This window comes from Heterodontus francisci, chromosome 16 (assembly GCF_036365525.1).
Source record: "Heterodontus francisci isolate sHetFra1 chromosome 16, sHetFra1.hap1, whole genome shotgun sequence".
Lineage (NCBI taxonomy): Eukaryota > Metazoa > Chordata > Chondrichthyes > Heterodontiformes > Heterodontidae > Heterodontus > Heterodontus francisci.
The window spans coordinates 100119288-100141118 of NC_090386.1; the positions used below are offsets into that span (position 1 = coordinate 100119288).

Sequence of the window (21831 nt, forward strand, 5' to 3'; positions counted from 1 at the left end):
CTGAGGGAGTGCCGCACTGTCGGGGGGGTCAGTACTGAGGGAGTGCCGCACTGTCGGAGGGTCAGTACTGAGGGCAGTGCCGCACTGTCGGAGGGTCAGTACTGAGGCAGTGCCGCACTGTCGGAGGGTCAGTACTGAGGGAGTGCCGCACTGTCGGAGGGTCAGTACTGAGGCAGTGCTGCACTGTCGGAGGGTCAGTACTGAGGGAGTGCCGCACTGTCAGGGGGTCAGTACTGAGGGAGTGCCGCACTGTCGGAGGGTCAGTACTGAGGGAGTGCCGCACTGTCGGAGGATCAGTACTGAGGGAGTGCCGCACTGGTCGGAGGATCAGTACTGAGGGAGCGCCGCACTGTCAGAGGGTCAGTACTGAGGGAGTGCCGCACTGTCGGGGGGGTCAGTACTGAGGGAGTGCCGCACTGTCGGAGGGTCAGTACTGAGGCAGTGCCGCACTGTCGGGGGGTCAGTACTGAGGGAGTGCCGCACTGTCGGAGGGTCCAGTACTGAGGCAGTGCTGCACTGTCGGAGGGTCAGTACTGAGGGAGTGCCGCACTGTCGGAGGGTCAGTACTGAGGCAGTGCTGCACTGTCGGAGGGTCAGTACTGAGGGAGTGCCGCACTGTCGGGGGGGTCAGTACTGAGGGAGTGCCGCACTGTCGGAGGGTCAGTACTGAGGGAGTGCCGCACTGTCGGAGGATCAGTACTGAGGGAGTGCTGCACTGTCGGAGGGTCAGTACTGAGGGAGTGCTGCACTGTCGGAGGATCAGTACTGAGGGAGTGCTGCACTGTCGGAGGGTCAGTACTGAGGGGAGTGCTGCACTGTCGGAGGGTCAGTACTGAGGGAGTGCTGCACTGTCGGAGGATCAGTACTGAGGGAGTGCTGCACTGTCGGAGGGTCAGTACTGAGGGAGTGCTGCACTGTCGGAGGGTCAGTACTGAGGGAGTGCTGCACTGTCGGAGGGTCAGTACTGAGGGAGTGCTGCACTGTCGGAGGGTCAGTACTGAGGGAGTGCCGCACTGTCAGAGGGTCCAGTACTGAGGCAGTGCCGCACTGTCGGGGGGTCAGTACTGAGGGAGTGCCGCACTGTCGGAGGGTCAGTACTGAGGCAGTGCTGCACTGTCGGAGGGTCAGTACTGAGGGAGTGCCGCACTGTCGGAGGGTCAGTACTGAGGCAGTGCCGCACTGTCGGAGGGTCAGTACTGAGGCAGTGCCGCACTGTCGGAGGGTCAGTACTGAGGGAGTGCCGCACTGTCGGAGGGTCAGTACTGAGGCAGTGCTGCACTGTCGGAGGGTCAGTACTGAGGGAGTGCCGCACTGTCAGGGGGTCAGTACTGAGGGAGTGCCGCACTGTCGGAGGGTCAGTACTGAGGGAGTGCCGCACTGTCGGAGGATCAGTACTGAGGGAGTGCCGCACTGTCGGAGGATCAGTACTGAGGGAGCGCCGCACTGTCAGAGGGTCAGTACTGAGGGAGTGCCGCACTGTCGGGGGGTCAGTACTGAGGGAGTGCCGCACTGTCGGAGGGTCAGTACTGAGGCAGTGCCGCACTGTCGGGGGGTCAGTACTGAGGGAGTGCCGCACTGTCGGAGGGTCAGTACTGAGGCAGTGCTGCACTGTCGGAGGGTCAGTACTGAGGGAGTGCCGCACTGTCGGAGGGTCAGTACTGAGGCAGTGCTGCACTGTCGGAGGGTCAGTACTGAGGGAGTGCCGCACTGTCGGGGGGGTCAGTACTGAGGGAGTGCCGCACTGTCGGAGGGTCAGTACTGAGGGAGTGCCGCACTGTCGGAGGATCAGTACTGAGGAGTGCTGCACTGTCGGAGGGTCAGTACTGAGGGAGTGCTGCACTGTCGGAGGATCAGTACTGAGGGAAGTGCTGCACTGTCGAGGGTCAGTACTGAGGGAGTGCTGGACTGTCGGAGGGTCAGTACTGAGGGAGTGCTGCACTGTCGGAGGATCAGTACTGAGGGAGTGCTGCACTGTCGGAGGGTCAGTACTGAGGGAGTGCTGCACTGTCGGAGGGTCAGTACTGAGGGAGTGCTGCACTGTCGGAGGGTCAGTACTGAGGGAGTGCTGCACTGTCGGAGGGTCAGTACTGAGGGAGTGCCGCACTGTCAGAGGGTCAGTACTGAGGCAGTGCCGCACTGTCGGGGGGGTCAGTACTGAGGCAGTGCTGCACTGTCGGAGGGTCAGTACTGAGGCAGTGCTGCACTGTCGGAGGGTCAGTACTGAGGGAGTGCCGCACTGTCGGAGGGTCAGTACTGAGGGAGTGCCGCACTGTCGGAGGGTCAGTACTGAGGCAGTGCCGCACTGTCGGGGGGGTCAGTACTGAGGGAAGTGCCGCACTGTCGGAGGGTCAGTACTGAGGGAGTGCTGCACTGTCGGAGGGTCAGTACTGAGGGAGTGCTGCACTGTCGGAGGGTCAGTACTGAGGGAGTGCCGCACTGTCGGAGGGTCAGTACTGAGGCAGTGCCGCACTGTCGGAGGGTCAGTACTGAGGGAGTGCCGCACTGTCGGAGGGTCAGTACTGAGGCAGTGCCGCACTGTCGGGGGGTCAGTACTGAGGGAGTGCCGCACTGTCGGAGGGTCAGTACTGAGGCAGTGCTGCACTGTCGGAGGGTCAGTACTGAGGGAGTGCCGCACTGTCGGAGGGTCAGTACTGAGGGAGTGCCGCACTGTCGGAGGGTCAGTACTGAGGCAGTGCCGCACTGTCGGGGGGTCAGTACTGAGGGAGTGCCGCACTGTCGGAGGGTCAGTACTGAGGCAGTGCTGCACTGTCGGAGGGTCAGTACTGAGGGAAGTGCCGCACTGTCGGGGGGTCAGTACTGAGGGAGTGCCGCACTGTCAGGGGGTCAGTACTGAGGGAGTGCCGCACTGTCGGAGGGTCAGTACTGAGGGAGTGCCGCACTGTCGGAGGATCAGTACTGAGGGAGTGCTGCACTGTCGGAGGATCAGTACTGAGGGAGCGCCGCACTGTCAGAGGGTCAGTACTGAGGGAGTGCCGCACTGTCGGAGGGTCAGTACTGAGGGAGTGCCGCACTGTCGGAGGGTCAGTACTGAGGCAGTGCCGCACTGTCGGGGGGTCAGTACTGAGGGAGTGCCGCACTGTCGGAGGGTCAGTACTGAGGCAGTGCTGCACTGTCGGAGGGTCAGTACTGAGGGAGTGCCGCACTGTCGGAGGGTCAGTACTGAGGCAGTGCTGCACTGTCGGAGGGTCAGTACTGAGGGAGTGCCGCACTGTCGGGGGGTCAGTACTGAGGGAGTGCCGCACTGTCGGAGGGTCAGTACTGAGGGAGTGCCGCACTGTCGGGGGGTCAGTACTGAGGGAGTGCCGCACTGTCGGGGGGTCAGTACTGAGGAGTGCTGCACTGTCGGGGGTTCAGTACTGAGGGAGTGCTGCACTGTCGGGGGGTCAGTACTGAGGGAGTGCTGCACTGTCGGGGGGGTCAGTACTGAGGGAGTGCCGCAGTGTCGGAGGGTCAGTACTGAGGGAGTGCCGCACTGTCGGAGGGTCAGTACTGAGGGAGTGCCGCACTGTCGGAGGGTCAGTACTGAGGGAGTGCCGCACTGTCGGAGGCGTCAGTACTGAGGGAGTGCTGCACTGTCGGAGGGTCAGTACTGAGGGAGTGCCGCACTGTCCGGGGGTCAGTACTGAGGGAGTGCCGCACTGTCGGAGGGTCAGTACTGAGGGAGTGCTGCACTGTCGGAGGATCAGTACTGAGGGGAGCGCCGCACTGTCAGAGGGTCAGTACTGAGGGAGTGCCGCACTGTCGGAGGGTCAGTACTGAGGGAGTGCCGCACTGTCGGAGGGTCAGTACTGAGGCAGTGCCGCACTGTCGGGGGGTCAGTACTGAGGGGAGTGCCGCACTGTCGGGGGGTCAGTACTGAGGCAGTGCTGCACTGTCGGAGGGTCAGTACTGAGGGAGTGCCGCACTGTCGGGGGGTCAGTACTGAGGGAGTGCCGCACTGTCAGGGGGTCAGTACTGAGGGAGTGCCGCACTGTCGGAGGGTCAGTACTGAGGGAGTGCCGCACTGTCGGAGGATCAGTACTGAGGGAGTGCTGCACTGTCGGAGGATCAGTACTGAGGGAGCGCCGCACTGTCAGAGGGTCAGTACTGAGGGAGTGCCGCACTGTCGGAGGGGTCAGTACTGAGGGAGTGCCGCACTGTCGGAGGGTCAGTACTGAGGCAGTGCCGCACTGTCGGGGGGTCAGTACTGAGGGAGTGCCGCACTGTCGGAGGGTCAGTACTGAGGCAGTGCTGCACTGTCGGAGGGTCAGTACTGAGGGAGTGCCGCACTGTCGGAGGGTCAGTACTGAGGCAGTGCTGCACTGTCGGAGGGTCAGTACTGAGGGAGTGCCGCACTGTCGGGGGGTCAGTACTGAGGGAGTGCCGCACTGTCGGAGGGTCAGTACTGAGGGAGTGCCGCACTGTCGGGGGGTCAGTACTGAGGGAGTGCCGCACTGTCGGGTGGGGTCAGTACTGAGGGAGTGCCGCACTGTCGGGGGGTCAGTACTGAGGGAGTGCCGCACTGTCGGGGGGTCAGTACTGAGGGAGTGCTGCACTGTCGGGGGGTCAGTACTGAGGGAGTGCTGCACTGTCGGGGGGTCAGTACTGAGGGAGTGCCGCACTGTCGGGGGGTCAGTACTGAGGGAGTGCCGCACTGTCGGAGGGTCAGTACTGAGGCAGTGCTGCACTGTCGGAGCGTCAGTACTGAGGGAGTGCCGCACTGTCGGGGGGGTCAGTACTGAGGGAGTGCCGCACTGTCGGAGGGTCAGTACTGAGGCAGTGCTGCACTGTCGGAGCGTCAGTACTGAGGGAGTGCCGCACTGTCGGGGGGTCAGTACTGAGGGAGTGCCGCACTGTCGGAGGGTCAGTACTGAGGGAGTGCCGCACTGTCGGGGGGTCAGTACTGAGGGAGTGCCGCACTGTCGGGGGGTCAGTACTGAGGGAGTGCTGCACTGTCGGGGGGTCAGTACTGAGGGAGTGCCGCACTGTCGGGGGGTCAGTACTGAGGGAGTGCTGCACTGTCGGGGGGTCAGTACTGAGGGAGTGCTGCACTGTCGGGGGGTCAGTACTGAGGGAGTGCCGCAGTGTCGGAGGGTCAGTACTGAGGGAGTGCCGCACTGTCGGGGGGTCAGTACTGAGGGTAGTGCCGCACTGTCGGAGGGTCAGTACTGAGGGAGTGCTGCACTGTCGGGGGGTCAGTACTGAGGGAGTGCCGCACTGTCGGGGGGTCAGTACTGAGGGAGTGCTGCACTGTCGGGGGGGTCAGTACTGAGGGAGTGCTGCACTGTCGGAGGGGTCAGTACTGAGGAGTGCCGCAGTGTCGGAGGGTCAGTACTGAGGGAGTGCCGCACTGTCGGAGGGTCAGTATGAGGGAGTGCCGCACTGTCGGGAGCGTCAGTACTGAGGGAGTGCCGCACTGTCGGAGGGGTCAGTACTGAGGGAGTGCCGCACTGTCGGAGGGTCAGTACTGAGGGAGTGCGCCACTGTCGGAGGGGCAGTACTGAGGGAGTGCCGCACTGTCGGGGGGGTCAGTACTGAGGGAGTGCCGCACTGTCGGGGGTCAGTACTGAGGGAGTGCCGCACTGTCGGAGGGTCAGTACTGAGGGAGTGCCGCACTGTCGGAGCGTCAGTACTGAGGGAGTGCCGCACTGTCGGAGCGTCAGTACTGAGGGAGTGCCGCACTGTCGGAGGGGTCAGTACTGAGGGAGTGCCGCACTGTCGGAGGGGCAGTACTGAGGGAGTGCCGCACTGTCGGAGGGGCAGTACTGAGGGAGTGCCGCACTGTCGGAGGGTCAGTACTGAGGGAGTGCCGCCCTGTCGGGGGGTCAGTACTGAGGGAGTGCCGCCCTGTCGGGGGGTCAGTACTGAGGGAGTGCCGCCCTGTCGGGGGTCAGTACTGAGGGAGTGCCGCACTGTCAGAGGGTCAGTACTGAGGGAGCGCCGCACTGTCAGAGGGTCAGTACTGAGGGAGTGCTGCACTGTCGGAGGGTCAGTGCTGAGGGAGTGCCGCACTGTCAGAGGGTCAGTACTGAGGGAGTGCTGCACTGTCGGGGGGTCAGTACTGAGGGAGTGCCGCACTGTTGGGGGGTCAGTACTGAGAGGGTGCTGCACTGTCGGAGGGTCTGTACTGAGGAGTGCTGCTCTGTCGGAGTGTCAGTAATCAGGGAGTGCAGCACTGTCGGGGGGTCAGTACTGAGGGAGTGCTGCACTGTCGGAGGGTCAGTACTGAGGGAGTGCTGCACTGTCGGGGGGTCAGTACTGAGGGAGTGCCGCACTGTCGGAGGGTCAGTACTGAGGGGAGTGCCGCACTGTCGGAGGGTCAGTACTGAGGCAGTGCTGCACTGTCGGAGGGTCAGTACTGAGGGAGTGCCGCACTGTCGGAGGGTCAGTACTGAGGGAGTGCCGCACTGTCGGAGGGTCAGTACTGAGGCAGTGCCGCACTGTCGGGGGGTCAGTACTGAGGGAGTGCCGCACTGTCGGAGGGTCAGTACTGAGGCAGTGCTGCACTGTCGGAGGGTCAGTACTGAGGGAGTGCCGCACTGTCGGGGGGTCAGTACTGAGGGAGTGCCGCACTGTCAGGGGGTCAGTACTGAGGGAGTGCCGCACTGTCGGAGGGTCAGTACTGAGGGAGTGCCGCACTGTCGGAGGATCAGTACTGAGGGAGTGCTGCACTGTCGGAGGATCAGTACTGAGGGAGCGCCGCACTGTCAGAGGGTCAGTACTGAGGGAGTGCCGCACTGTCGGAGGGTCAGTACTGAGGGAGTGCCGCACTGTCGGAGGGTCAGTACTGAGGGAGTGCCGCACTGTCGGGGGGTCAGTACTGAGGGAGTGCCGCACTGTCGGAGGGTCAGTACTGAGGCAGTGCTGCACTGTCGGAGGGGTCAGTACTGAGGGAGTGCCGCACTGTCGGAGGGTCAGTACTGAGGCAGTGCTGCACTGTCGGAGGGTCAGTACTGAGGGAGTGCCGCACTGTCGGGGGGGTCAGTACTGAGGGAGTGCCGCACTGTCGGAGGGTCAGTACTGAGGGAGTGCAGCACTGTCGGGGGGTCAGTACTGAGGAGAGTGCCGCACTGTCGGGGGGTCAGTACTGAGGGAGTGCTGCACTGTCGGGGGGGTCAGTACTGAGGGAGTGCTGCACTGTCGGGGGGTCAGTACTGAGGGAGTGCTGCACTGTCGGGGGGTCAGTACTGAGGGAGTGCCGCAGTGTCGGAGGGTCAGTACTGAGGGAGTGCCGCACTGTCGGAGGGTCAGTACTGAGGGAGTGCCGCACTGTCGGAGGGTCAGTACTGAGGGAGTGCCGCACTGTCGGAGCGTCAGTACTGAGGGAGTGCTGCACTGTCGGAGGGTCAGTACTGAGGGAGTGCCGCACTGTCCGGGGGTCAGTACTGAGGGAGTGCCGCACTGTCGGAGGGTCAGTACTGAGGGAGTGCTGCACTGTCGGAGGATCAGTACTGAGGGAGCGCCGCACTGTCAGAGGGTCAGTACTGAGGGAGTGCCGCACTGTCGGAGGGTCAGTACTGAGGGAGTGCCGCACTGTCGGAGGGTCAGTACTGAGGCAGTGCCGCACTGTCGGGGGGTCAGTACTGAGGGAGTGCCGCACTGTCGGGGGGTCAGTACTGAGGCAGTGCTGCACTGTCGGAGGGTCAGTACTGAGGGAGTGCCGCACTGTCGGGGGGTCAGTACTGAGGGAGTGCCGCACTGTCAGGGGGGTCAGTACTGAGGGAGTGCCGCACTGTCGGAGGGTCAGTACTGAGGGAGTGCCGCACTGTCGGAGGATCAGTACTGAGGGAGTGCTGCACTGTCGGAGGATCAGTACTGAGGGAGCGCCGCACTGTCAGAGGGTCAGTACTGAGGGAGTGCCGCACTGTCGGAGGGTCAGTACTGAGGGAGTGCCGCACTGTCGGAGGGTCAGTACTGAGGCAGTGCCGCACTGTCGGGGGGGTCAGTACTGAGGGAGTGCCGCACTGTCGGAGGGTCAGTACTGAGGCAGTGCTGCACTGTCGGAGGGTCAGTACTGAGGGAGTGCCGCACTGTCGGAGGGTCAGTACTGAGGCAGTGCTGCACTGTCGGAGGGTCAGTACTGAGGGAGTGCCGCACTGTCGGGGGGTCAGTACTGAGGGAGTGCCGCACTGTCGGAGGGTCAGTACTGAGGGAGTGCCGCACTGTCGGGGGGTCAGTACTGAGGGAGTGCCGCACTGTCGGGGGGTCAGTACTGAGGGAGTGCTGCACTGTCGGGGGGTCAGTACTGAGGGAGTGCCGCACTGTCGGGGGGTCAGTACTGAGGGAGTGCTGCACTGTCGGGGGGGTCAGTACTGAGGGAGTGCTGCACTGTCGGGGGGGTCAGTACTGAGGGAGTGCCGCACTGTCGGGGGGTCAGTACTGAGGGAGTGCCGCACTGTCGGAGGGTCAGTACTGAGGCAGTGCTGCACTGTCGGAGCGTCAGTACTGAGGGAGTGCCGCACTGTCGGGGGGGTCAGTACTGAGGGAGTGCCGCACTGTCGGAGGGTCAGTACTGAGGCTGTGCTGCACTGTCGGAGCGTCAGTACTGAGGGAGTGCCGCACTGTCGGGGGGTCAGTACTGAGGGAGTGCCGCACTGTCGGAGGGTCAGTACTGAGGGAGTGCCGCACTGTCGGGGGGTCAGTACTGAGGGAGTGCCGCACTGTCGGGGGGTCAGTACTGAGGGAGTGCTGCACTGTCGGGGGGGTCAGTACTGAGGGAGTGCCGCACTGTCGGGGGGTCAGTACTGAGGGAGTGCTGCACTGTCGGGGGGTCAGTACTGAGGGAGTGCTGCACTGTCGGGGGGTCAGTACTGAGGGAGTGCCGCAGTGTCGGAGGGTCAGTACTGAGGGAGTGCCGCACTGTCGGGGGGGTCAGTACTGAGGGAGTGCCGCACTGTCGGAGGGTCAGTACTGAGGGAGTGCTGCACTGTCGGGGGGTCAGTACTGAGGGAGTGCCGCACTGTCGGGGGGTCAGTACTGAGGGAGTGCTGCACTGTCGGGGGGTCAGTACTGAGGGAGTGCTGCACTGTCGGGGGGTCAGTACTGAGGGAGTGCCGCAGTGTCGGAGGGTCAGTACTGAGGGAGTGCCGCACTGTCGGAGGGTCAGTACTGAGGGAGTGCCGCACTGTCGGAGCGTCAGTACTGAGGGAGTGCCGCACTGTCGGAGGGTCAGTACTGAGGGAGTGCCGCACTGTCGGAGGGTCAGTACTGAGGGAGTGCCGCACTGTCGGAGGGGCAGTACTGAGGGAGTGCCGCACTGTCGGGGGGGTCAGTACTGAGGGAGTGCCGCACTGTCGGGGGGTCAGTACTGAGGGAGTGCCGCACTGTCGGAGGGTCAGTACTGAGGGAGTGCCGCACTGTCGGAGCGTCAGTACTGAGGGAGTGCCGCACTGTCGGAGCGTCAGTACTGAGGGAGTGCCGCACTGTCGGAGGGTCAGTACTGAGGGAGTGCCGCACTGTCGGAGGGGCAGTACTGAGGGAGTGCCGCACTGTCGGAGGGGCAGTACTGAGGGAGTGCCGCACTGTCGGAGGGTCAGTACTGAGGGAGTGCCGCCCTGTCGGGGGGTCAGTACTGAGGGAGTGCCGCCCTGTCGGGGGGTCAGTACTGAGGGAGTGCCGCCCTGTCGGGGGTCAGTACTGAGGGAGTGCCGCACTGTCAGAGGGTCAGTACTGAGGGAGCGCCGCACTGTCAGAGGGTCAGTACTGAGGGAGTGCTGCACTGTCGGAGGGTCAGTGCTGAGGGAGTGCCGCACTGTCAGAGGGTCAGTACTGAGGGAGTGCTGCACTGTCGGGGGGTCAGTACTGAGGGAGTGCCGCACTGTTGGGGGGTCAGTACTGAGAGGGTGCTGCACTGTCGGAGGGTCTGTACTGAGGGAGTGCTGCTCTGTCGGAGTGTCAGTAATCAGGGAGTGCAGCACTGTCGGGGGGTCAGTACTGAGGGAGTGCTGCACTGTCGGAGGGTCAGTACTGAGGGAGTGCTGCACTGTCGGGGGGTCAGTACTGAGGGAGCACCGCACTGTCGGGTCAGTACTGAGGGAGTGCCGCACTGTCAGAGGGTCAGTACTGAGGGAGTGCCGCACTGTCGGAGGGTCAGTACTGAGGGAGTGCCGCACTGTCAGAGTGTCAGTACTGAGGGAGTGCAGCACTGTCGGGGGGTCAGTACTGAGGGAGTGCTGCAGTGTCGGAGGGTCAGTACTGAGGGAGTGCTGCTCTGTCGGGGGGTTCAGTGCTGAGGGAGTGCCGCACTGTCGGGGGGTCAGTGCTGAGGGAGTGCCTCACTGTCTGAGGGTCAGTACTGACGGAGTGCTGCACTGTCGGAGGGTCAGTACTGAGAGAGTGCTGCACTGTCGGGGGGGGTCAGTGCTGAGGGAGTGCCGCACTGTCGGGGGGTCAGTGCTGAGGGAGTGCCTCACTGTCTGAGGGTTAGTACTGATGGAGTGCTGCACTGTCGGGGGGTCAATGCTGAGGGAGTGCCTCACTGTCTGAGGGTCAGTACTGATGGAGTGCTGCACTGTCGGGGGGTCAGTACTGAGAGAGTGCCGCACTGTCGGACGGTCAGTGCTGAGGGAGCGCTGCACTGTCGGAGTGTCAGTACTGAGGGAGTGCAGCACTGTCGGAGGGTCAGTACTGAGGGAGTGCTGCACTGTCGGAGGGTCTGTACTGAGGGAGTGCTGCTCTGTCGGAGTGTCAGTAATGAGGGAGTGCAGCACTGTCGGGGGGTCAGTACTAAGGGAGTGCTGCACTGTCGGAGGGTCAGTACTGAGGGAGTGCTGCACTGTCGGGGGGTCAGTACTGAGGGAGTGCTGCACTGTCGGGGGGTCAGTACTGAGGGAGTGCTGCACTGTCGGAGGGTCAGTACTGAGGGAGTGCTGCACTATCGGGGGGTCAGTACTGAGGGAGACCGCGCTGGCGGAGGGTCAGTACTGAGGGAGCGCCGCACTGTCGGGGGGTCAGTACTGAGGGAGTGCCGCACTGTCGGACGGTCAGTACTGAGGGAGTGCTGCACTGTCGGAGGGTCAGTACTGAGGGAGTGCTGCACTGTCGGGGGGGTCAGTACTGAGGGAGTGCTGCACTGTCGGGGGGGTCAGTACTGAGGGAGTGCTGCAGTGTCGGAGGGTCAGTACTGAGGGAGTGCTGCACTGTTGGAGGGTCAGTACTGAGGGAGTGCTGCACTGTCGGGGGGTCAGTACTGAGGGAGTGCTGCTCTGTCGGAGTGTCAGTACTGAGCGAGAGCCGCACTGTCTGGGGGTCAGTACTGAGGGCGTGCTGCACTGTCGGAGGGTCAGTACTGAGGGAGTGCTGCACTGTCAGAGGGTCAGTACTGAGGGAGTGCTGCACTGTCGGGGGGTCAGGACTGAGGGAGAGCCGCACTGTCGGAGTGTCACTACTGAGGGAGAGCCGCTCTGTCGGGGATTCAGTACTGAGGGAGTGCTGCACTGTCGGAGTGTCAGTGCTGAGGGAGTGCTGCACTGTCGGAGGGTCAGGACTGAAGGAGAGCTGCACTGTCGGGGGGTCAGCACTGAGGGAGTCCAGCACTGTCGGAGGGTCAGGACTGAAGGAGAGCCGCACTGTCGGAGGGTCAGGACTGAAGGAGAGCCGCACTGTCGGAGTGTCAGTACTGAGGGAGTGCTGCACTGTCGGGGGGTCAGTACTGAGGGAGTGCTGCACTGTCGGAGGGTCAGTACTGAGGGAGTGCTGCACTGTCGGAGGTTCAGTCCTGAAGGAGTGCTGCTCTGTCGGAGTGTCAACACTGAGGGCGTGCTGCACTGTCGGGGGGTCAGTACTGAGGGCGTGCTGCACTCAGAGGGTCAGTACTGAGGGAGTGCTGCACTGTTGGGGGGTCAGGACTGAAGGAGAGCCGCACTGTCGGAGTGTCACTACTGAGGGAGAGCCGCACTGTCGGGGGGTCAGTACTGAGGGAGTGCTGCACTGTCGGAGTGTCAGTGCTGAGGGAGTGCTGCACTGTCGGAGGGTCAGGATTGAAGGAGAGCTGCATTGTCGGGGGGTCAGCACTGAGGGAGTCCAGCACTGTCGGAGGGTCAGGACTGAGGGAGCGCCGCACTGTCGGGGGGTCAGTACTGAGGGAGTGCTGCACTGTCGGAGGGTCAGTACTGAGGGAGTGCTGCACTATTGGGGGGTCAGTACTGAGGGAGACCGCGCTGGCGGAGGGTCAGTACTGAGGGAGCGCCGCACTGTCGGGGGGTCAGTACTGAGGGAGTGCCGCACTGTCGGACGGTCAGTACTGAGGGAGTGCTGCACTGTCGGAGGGTCAGTACTGAGGGAGTGCTGCACTGTCGGGGGGTCAGTACTGAGGGAGTGCTGCACTGTCGGGGGGTCAGTACTGAGGGAGTGCTGCAGTGTCGGAGGGTCAGTACTGAGGGAGTGCTGCACTGTTGGAGGGTCAGTACTGAGGGAGTGCTGCACTGTCGGGGGGTCAGTACTGAGGGAGTGCTGCTCTGTCGGAGTGTCAGTACTGAGCGAGAGCCGCACTGTCTGGGGGTCAGTACTGAGGGCGTGCTGCACTGTCGGAGGGTCAGTACTGAGGGAGTGCTGCACTGTCAGAGGGTCAGTACTGAGGGAGTGCTGCACTGTCGGGGGGTCAGGACTGAGGGAGAGCCGCACTGTCGGAGTGTCACTACTGAGGGAGAGCCGCACTGTCGGGGATTCAGTACTGAGGGAGTGCTGCACTGTCGGAGTGTCAGTGCTGAGGGAGTGCTGCACTGTCGGAGGGTCAGGGCTGAAGGAGAGCTGCACTGTCGGGGGGTCAGCACTGAGGGAGTCCAGCACTGTCGGAGGGTCAGGACTGAAGGAGAGCCGCACTGTCGGAGGGTCAGGACTGAAGGAGAGCCGCACTGTCGGAGTGTCAGTACTGAGGGAGTGCTGCACTGTCGGGGGGTCAGTACTGAGGGAGTGCTGCACTGTCGGAGGGTCAGTACTGAGGGAGTGCTGCACTGTCGGAGGTTCAGTCCTGAAGGAGTGCTGCTCTGTCGGAGTGTCAACACTGAGGGCGTGCTGCACTGTCGGGGGGTCAGTACTGAGGGCGTGCTGCACTCAGAGGGTCAGTACTGAGGGAGTGCTGCACTGTTGGGGGGTCAGGACTGAAGGAGAGCCGCACTGTCGGAGTGTCACTACTGAGGGAGAGCCGCACTGTCGGGGGGTCAGTACTGAGGGAGTGCTGCACTGTCGGAGTGTCAGTGCTGAGGGAGTGCTGCACTGTCGGAGGGTCAGGATTGAAGGAGAGCTGCATTGTCGGGGGGTCAGCACTGAGGGAGTCCAGCACTGTCGGAGGGTCAGGACTGAAGGAGAGCCGCACTGTCGGAGTGTCAGTACTGAGGGAGAGCTGCACTGTCGGATGGTCAGGACTGAAGGGGGGCCGTACTGTCGGATGGTCGGTACTGAGGGAGTGCTGCACTGTCGGAGGGTCAGTACTGAGGGAGTGCTGCACTGTCGGAGGGTCAGTACTGAGGGAGTGCTGCACTGTCGGAGGGTCAGTACTGAGGGAGTGCAGCACTGTCGGAGGGTCAGGACTGAAGGAGAGCTGCACTGTCGGGGGGTCAGCACTGAGGGAGTCCAGCACTGTCGGAGGGTCAGGACTGAAGGAGAGCCGCACTGTCGGAGTGTCAGTACTGAGGGAGAGCTGCACTGTCGGATGGTCAGGACTGAAGGAGAGCCGTACTGTCGGATGGTCAGTACTGAGGGAGAGCTGCACTGTCGGAGGGTCAGTACTGAGGGAGTGCAGCACTGTCGGAGGGTCAGTACTGAGGGAGTGCTGCACTGTCGGGGGGTCAGTACTGAGGGAGTGCTGCACTGTCGGAGGGTCAGTACTGAGGGAGTGCTGCACTGTCGGAGGGTCAGTCCTGAAGGAGTGCTGCACTGTCGGGGGATCAGTACTGAGGGAGTCTGCACTGTCAGAGGGTCAGTAATGAGGGAGTGCTGCACTATCGGGGGGTCAGTACTGAGGGAGACCGCGCTGGCGGAGGGTCAGTACTGAGGGAGCGCCGCACTGTCGGGGGGTCAGTACTGAGGGAGTGCCGCACTGTCGGACGGTCAGTACTGAGGGAGTGCTGCACTGTCGGAGGGTCAGTACTGAGGGAGTGCTGCACTGTCGGGGGGTCAGTACTGAGGGAGTGCTGCACTGTCGGAGTGTCAGTACTGAGGGAGTGCAGCACTGTCGGGGGGTCAGTACTGAGGGAGTGCTGCAGTGTCGGAGGGTCAGTACTGAGGGAGTGCTGCACTGTTGGAGGGTCAGTACTGAGGGAGTGCTGCACTGTCGGGGGGTCAGTACTGAGGGAGTGCTGCTCTGTCGGAGTGTCAGTACTGAGGGAGAGCCGCACTGTCTGGGGGTCAGCACTGAGGGCGTGCTGCACTGTCGGAGGGTCAGTACTGAGGGAGTGCTGCACTGTCAGAGGGTCAGTACTGAGGGAGTGCTGCACTGTCGGGGGGTCAGGACTGAGGGAGAGCCGCACTGTCGGAGTGTCACTACTGAGGGAGAGCCGCACTGTCGGGGGTTCAGTACTGAGGGAGTGCTGCACTGTCGGAGGGTCAGGACTGAAGGAGAGCTGCACTGTCGGGGGGTCAGCACTGAGGGAGTCCAGCACTGTCGGAGGGTCAGGACTGAAGGAGAGCCGCACTGTCGGGGGGTCAGTACTGAGGGAGTGCTGCACTGTCGGGGGGTCAGTACTGAGGGAGTGCTGCACTGTCGGAGGGTCAGTACTGAGGGAGTGCTGCACTGTCGGAGGTTCAGTCCTGAAGGAGAGCTGCACTGTCGGAGGGTCAGTACTGAGGGAGTGCTGCACTGTCGGGGGGTCAGTACTGAGGGAGTGCTGCTCTGTCGGAGTGTCAGTACTGAGGGCGTGCTGCACTGTCGGGGGGTCAGTACTGAGGGCGTGCTGCACTGTCAGAGGGTCAGTACTGAGGGAGTGCTGCACTGTTGGGGGGTCAGGACTGAAGGAGAGCCGCACTGTCGGAGTGTCACTACTGAGGGAGAGCCGCACTGTCGGGGGGTCAGTACTGAGGGAGTGCTGCACTGTCGGAGTGTCAGTGCTGAGGGAGTGCTGCACTGTCGGAGGGTCAGGATTGAAGGAGAGCTGCATTGTCGGGGGGTCAGCACTGAGGGAGTCCAGCACTGTCGGAGGGTCAGGACTGAAGGAGAGCCGCACTGTCGGAGTGTCAGTACTGAGGGAGAGCTGCACTGTCGGATGGTCGGGACTGAAGGGGGGCCGTACTGTCGGATGGTCGGTACTGAGGGAGTGCTGCACTGTCGGAGGGTCAGTACTGAGGGAGTGCTGCACTGTCGGAGGGTCAGTACTGAGGGAGTGCAGCACTGTCGGAGGGTCAGGACTGAAGGAGAGCTGCACTGTCGGGGGGTCAGCACTGAGGGAGTCCAGCACTTTCGGAGTGTCAGTACTGAGGGAGAGCTGCACTGTCGGATGGTCAGGACTGAAGGAGAGCCGTACTGTCGGATGGTCAGTACTGAGGGAGAGCTGCACTGTCGGAGGGTCAGTACTGAGGGAGTGCAGCACTGTCGGAGGGTCAGTACTGAGGGAGTGCTGCACTGTCGGGGGGTCAGTACTGAGGGAGTGCTGCACTGTCGGAGGGTCAGTACTGAGGGAGTGCTGCACTGTCGGAGGGTCAGTCCTGAAGGAGTGCTGCACTGTCGGGGGATCAGTACTGAGGGAGTCTGCACTGTCAGAGGGTCAGTAATGAGGGAGTGCTGCACTGTCGGAGGATCAGTACTGAGGGAGTGCTGCCCTGTCGGGGGGTCAGTACTAAGGGAATGCCACACTGTCGGAGCGTCAGTACTGAGGGAGCGCGGCCCTGTCGGGTGGTCAGTGCTGAGGGAGTGCTGCACTGTCGGGGGATCAGTACTGAGGGAGTCTGCACTGTCAGAGGGTCAGTACTGAGGGAATGCCACACTGTCGGAGGGTCAGTACTGAGGGAGTGCTGCCCTGTCAGAGGATCAGTACTGAGGGAGTGCTGCACTGTCGGAGGGTCAGTACTGAGGGAGTGCTGCACTGTCGGGGGGTCAGTACTGAGGGAGTGCTGCACTGTCGGGGGGTCAGTACTGAGGGAGTGCTGCACTGTCGGAGGGTCAGTACTGAGGGAGTGCTGCACTGTCGGAGGGTCAGTCCTGAAGGAGTGCTGCACTGTCGGGGGATCAGTACTGAGGGAGTCTGCACTGTCAGAGGGTCAGTAATGAGGGAGTGCTGCACTGTCGGAGGATCAGTACTGAGGGAGTGCTGCCCTGTCGGGGGGTCAGTACTAAGGCCACACTGTCGGAGGGTCAGTACTGAGGGAGCGCGGCCCTGTCGGGTGGTCAGTGCTGAGGGAGTGCTGCACTGTCGGGGGATCAGTACTGAGGGAGTCTGCACTGTCAGAGGGTCAGTACTGAGGGAGTGCTGCCCTGTCGGAGGGTCAGTACTGAGGGAATGCCACACTGTCGGAGGGTCAGTACTGTGGGAGTGCTGCACTGTCGGGGGGTCAGTACTGAGGGAGTGCTGCACTGTCGGGGGGTCAGTACTGAGGGAGTGCTGCACTGTCGGGGGGTCGTTGTCGTTACCAAGTGCTTCCATTTTAAAAAATATTTTTTTGAGGACTTGTGTTAAAACTGAAATGATTCACGTAAGAGTTAGATATAGCTCTTGGTGCTCATGGGATCAAGGGATACGGGGAGAAAGCAGGAACAGGTTGCAGAGTTTGGATGATCACCATCATTGTATTGAATGCCGGAGCAGGGCCGAATGCTCTACTCTTGCTCCTATGATTCCATGGATTTGTTTTTACCATTTGAGAGCAGAACCCTCGGTGACTTGGGGAAAAATGGTTTCAGAGAAGTCACGTGTCAAGGTTTATGGAGGTCGACTCTGTTTTGGGTTTGGACATTGCTTTCAGTTTAGTCGGGTGTGAAATATTTGAAGACGTTTGGTGTTTTCCTGCCAAGGAAAATGAAATCACTCAGCTCTCTTCTTTCTTTACCTCTTTGAAGAAATCCTGCAAAAATCCAGGTGCTGCATCGCGCTTGAATCGCAGGATTTTTCTCTGCTTCTCAAGTGTGTGCTGGCGGAAAAACCCTGATGCCACATTTCTCCTGGAACGTCTACTAGAATAATTCTCGACATCTCCAGAGCGGACTGTTTCTGAAACAATCCCTGTGACCCGTCTTCGTATACCCGGACGCCAGGCCAAAAAAGGGACAACTGACTTCTTTCCGTATTTTTTTTTTTGTCAAGAATTAGCAAGTATTTGGCCAAAGTAGTCTTTTTTTTTGTAACAAACCTCTGCAGAGAGAATTTCTGTATTTTCTTTCCTGTGTGAGTGTAAAAAGGGAGCTTTCATATTTCAATCTGTTAATGCTTTGTTTCGTTACTGGTTAAGTCGTTTTGTAATAAACTGATAATTTTGTTTATAAAGAAACCTGCTTGGTGTATTTTTATTCTCGGTTTACAAAATAGAGTGTATGATTGGCAATAACCGGGTAAGCATTTAAATATATGTTGTGACCTGTGGACATTTGAAATTGGAAGAAAAGGTAGTGCAGTTGAATTATCTAGGATTGAGTTGCAGTTGGAAAAACTTAAGCTTGAACAGGAAAGAGAATTGATAGTGAAAAAAACTTGAACTAGAATTTAAAGAAGAAAGGGAATTCAAATTTAAAAAGATAGAGCTAAGACAAAGGGGTGGTCTTGACCCCAGGGAAAATACTGGTGAGGAAAGATCTGACTCCACCCCAGGACACAGTGGAGAGCTGTTTAAATTTGCACAAGCCATCCCGAGGTTTGAGGAAAGGGACGTACAGGCATTTTTCATATCTTTTGAATCGATAGCCTGACAGATGAAGTGGCTGAGGGAAAGCTGGACATTGCTTATGCAAAGCAGATTCATGGGCAGAGCTCATGAAGTTTATGCTATGCTTTCTGAGGAGGCCTCTGCAGATTGACATAGCCAAAAAGGCTATTCTCGCTGCTTATGAGTTAGTCCCTAAAGCGTAAGGCAGAGATTTCGGAACCTCCGGAGATAGCCTGGGCAGACCTCTATAGAATTTGAGAGGGTAAAGCAAATTAATTTTGCTTGTTGAAAGCAGGCACTAAAGTTAGGAGCCACGTATGAGAACCTTAGGGAAATAATTCTCCTGAAAGAACTTAAAAATTCATCCCCTCCGTTAGTAATAACCCATGTGGAGAACCAAAAGGTATCAACAGCCAGACAGGCAGCTGAGATTGCTGATGATTATGAGCTTGTTTACAAGCCCAGACTCTTTCTGTCACCCCACAAACCCAAGAAGGATAGAAGGTGGGAGGGTGAAAGGAAGGCTAGTTACCTAGGACAAGAAGGGAATGCCCCAGGATCTCCTCAGGCCGGAAGGGAAGCTTCTGAGGGTTGGACTGTGGTCTGAAAATCTAAGTGTTACCATTGTCACAAGGTGGGACAACCTTTGTGCAGAATTCTGGTAGTTGTGGGGTAAACCCATGGGACTTGTTGGGGTGCACAAGGCCAATGCAGAGAAAGCGACCCTGACCGAGAGTATGACAGACCAGGCTGTAGCTCTGACTGCCGCTGTAAGGCCAAGTAAAAAAATCGCTGTGAGTGCGAGGGACGTGAACAAAATACTTGAGAGTTATAGGGAATTCTTTGTCAAAAGGAAAAGTAACTCCTTATCCCTCAAGTGAGGCAGGTAAACCTATAGTTCTACTTAAGGATACAGGACCGACCCAAACTCTTTTTTTGCTGGGGAAAAACATATCTTTTCCACCAGAAAATGCATTGACTGCCAAGGTTTTAGTGAATGGTATTGGCGGGAAGTATATACCCGTACCATTGTATCATTTGAATGCGGAGCAGGAGTAGGCCCTTTGAGCCTGTTCTGCCATTCAACAAGTTCATGGCTGAACTGATTACTCCACATTTCCACCTACCCCCAATAACATTCCGTCCCCGGAATAGTAACTGTAGGAGTTGTCCATAGTTTTCCTGTAGACAGAATTGACCTAGTCCTGGGGAATGATTTGGCCGGAGTGAAGGTAGTAGCTTCTTCAGGAGTTAACGGAAAAACCAAGGGAAGTTAGAGACAGAACAGTTGCAGGAAAAGATTCCAGGAATTTTTCCTTCGTGTGTAGTAACCAGAGCAATGGCTAAATAAATTCCATTGTCAGAAGTAAAATTGGCACCATAGATAACCAGATATCTGAAACTTTCTTTGGGGATTTTGATAATCCGAAGGAAATGTTCAGTAAGTCTTCTCTGATCAAGGCTCAGCAAGCCAGCCAATCCAGAGTTAAATAAAGTGGCAAAATTGGCTCTAACTCAAGGTGAAGCAAAGGAAGTTCCGGAAGACTACTATATTAAAAATAGGATTCTGATGAGGAGGTGGAGACCTCCTCACAGACCTGCGGACAAAGAATGGACGGTTGTTATCAAATAGTAATACTGCCCAAGTATCGCTGGGAAATATTAAGGATAGCCCATGAAATTCCTATAGTGGGACATATGTGGGGGATCCGGAAGTCCCAATCACGTATAGGTCAACATTTTTACCGGTCAGGTCATTCCAAGGATGTGGTGCAGTTTTGTAAAACATGCCATGTGTGTCAGATTGTGGGAAAACCACAATCTGCCATAAAACTGGTACCTCTAATTCCCATACCAGTTTTTGGGGAACCGTTTAGTCGGGTGTTGGTCGACTGTGTAGGACATTTAGCGAAAACAAAAGGGGGGGGGCACCAATATATACTCACTATCATGGGTACGGCTACTCGGTTCCTAGAGGCTATTCCCTTGAGAACAATTTATGCTAAGATAGTGGTAGAGAAGTTATTCCAGTTTTTCATTAGACATGGATTACTGATTGAAATTCAGTCAGATCAAGGTTCCAATTTTATGTCCAAAATTTTTCAGGATGTTATGGCTAATTTGGGTATAACACAGAAAGTTTTCAGCATACCGCCCACAGACACAAGGAGCTTCACAAAGGTACCATCAGACCCTCAAAACAATGATCATGAATACACCCATGATTGGGATAAAGGACTCGAATGTCTTTTGTTTAGGTATTCATCCAATGTGTCTACTGGTTTTAGTTCTTTTGAATTAGTTTATGAATATGAGATAAGAGGGCCTCTAAAACTAATTGAAGAAAGGTTTTTAAGAACAAAGGGACAAATCTTGTGTGTTAGATTATGTATCTGTGTTCCGGGAGCGGCTCGTGAGAGCCTGCAAAGTGGCTCAGGAACACCTGAAAGCTTCCCAAACAATCATGAAGAAAGGGGCAGACAAGCATGCCAAGACCTGAACATTTCAACCAGGGGATGAGATGTTAGTATTACTGCCTTTACACATTCCTGCCCACTCCCCATATCCCTTGATTCCCTGCAAGACCAAAAATCTTATCTATCCCAGCCTTAAATGTATTCAATGATGGAGCATCCACAACCCTCTGGGGTAGAGAATTCCGAAGATTCACAACCCTTTGAGTGAAGTAATTTCTCCTCATCTCAGTCCTGAATGATTGACCACTTATCCTAAGACTGTGTCCCTGTGTTCTAGATTCCCTGACCAGTGGGAACAATCTCTCAGCTTCTACCCTATCAAGCCCTTTCAGAATTTTATATGTTTCAATGCGTTCACCTCTCACTCTTCTAAAATCCAGAGAATATCGGCCCAATTTACTTGGCCTCTCATCATAGGACAACCTCCTTATCCCAGGGACCAATTTAGTAAATCTCCACTGCAAGTATATCCTTTCTTAAATGTGGAGATCAAAACTGCACACAATATTCCAGGTGCGGTCTCACCAAAGTCCTGTACAATTTTAGTAAGACTTCTTTATTCCTGTACTCCAATCCCCTTGCAATAAAGGCCAACATGCCCTTTGCCTTCCTAATAAACTGCTGCACCTGCATGTTAACTTTGTGTTTCTTGTACGAGTACCTCCAAGTCTCTCTGAACATCAACATTTACCAGTTTCACACCTTTTTTTAAAAGAAAACTCTGCTTTTCTATTTTTACGCTTCCCTACATTATACTCCATTTGCCATCACTCACTTAACCTGTCTATAACTCTTTGCAGCCTCTCTACATCCTCCCTGCAGCTTACCTTTCCACCAAGCTTTGTATCATCAGCAAATTTAGATACATTACTCTGTCTCTTCATCCAAGTCATTAACATAGAGTGTTAAGTAGCTGAGGCCCCGGTACTGATCCTTGTGGCACCCCACAATTCACTGCCTGCCAACTTGAAAATTCCCCATTTATGCTCACTCTCTGCTTCCTGTCTGTTAATCATTCCTTTATCCACACTAATATATTACCCTAACACCATGAGCCCCTATCTTGCCTATTAATCTTTTATGTGGCACCTTATTGAATGCCTTTTGAAAATCCAGGTATACTACATCTATTGGTTCCCCTTTATCTACCCTACTAGATACATCCTCAAAAAACTCAAATAAATTTATTAAACGGGATCTCCCTTTAGTAAAACCATGCTGACTTGTTTTAATCATACTATGCTTTTCCAAGTGCAATGTTAAGACTTCTTTAATAATAGTTTCCAGCATCTTCCCAATGACTGATAGGCTAACTGGCAGGTAGTTCCCTGTTTTCTCTCTACCTCCTTGCTTGAAAAGCAGTGTAACATTTGCCAACTTCCAATCTGACGGGACCATTCCCGAATCTAAGGAATTCTGGAAAATCATAGCCAGTGCATCCACTACCTCTGCAGCTCTCTCTTTTAAAACCCTAGGATGTAGGCCACCTGGTCCCGAGGACTTGTCATATTTTAGTCCCTCAAGTTTCTCCAATACTGTTTCTTGGCTGATATCAATATCCTTAATTTCG

At 57.7% G+C, this 21831-nt stretch overlaps 1 protein-coding gene across 1 annotated transcript in view; it reads left to right on the forward strand.

Moving 5' to 3' along the window:
* Positions 1–12807: 12807 nt before the first annotated feature.
* Positions 12808–21831, forward strand: part of LOC137378417 (uncharacterized) — a 576275-nt gene continuing 567251 nt past the window's right edge. The window contains exon 1 of the mRNA XM_068048741.1: positions 12808–12828. The gene's annotated coding sequence lies outside the window, so the exon portion shown is untranslated. The remainder of the gene's footprint in view (positions 12829–21831) is intronic.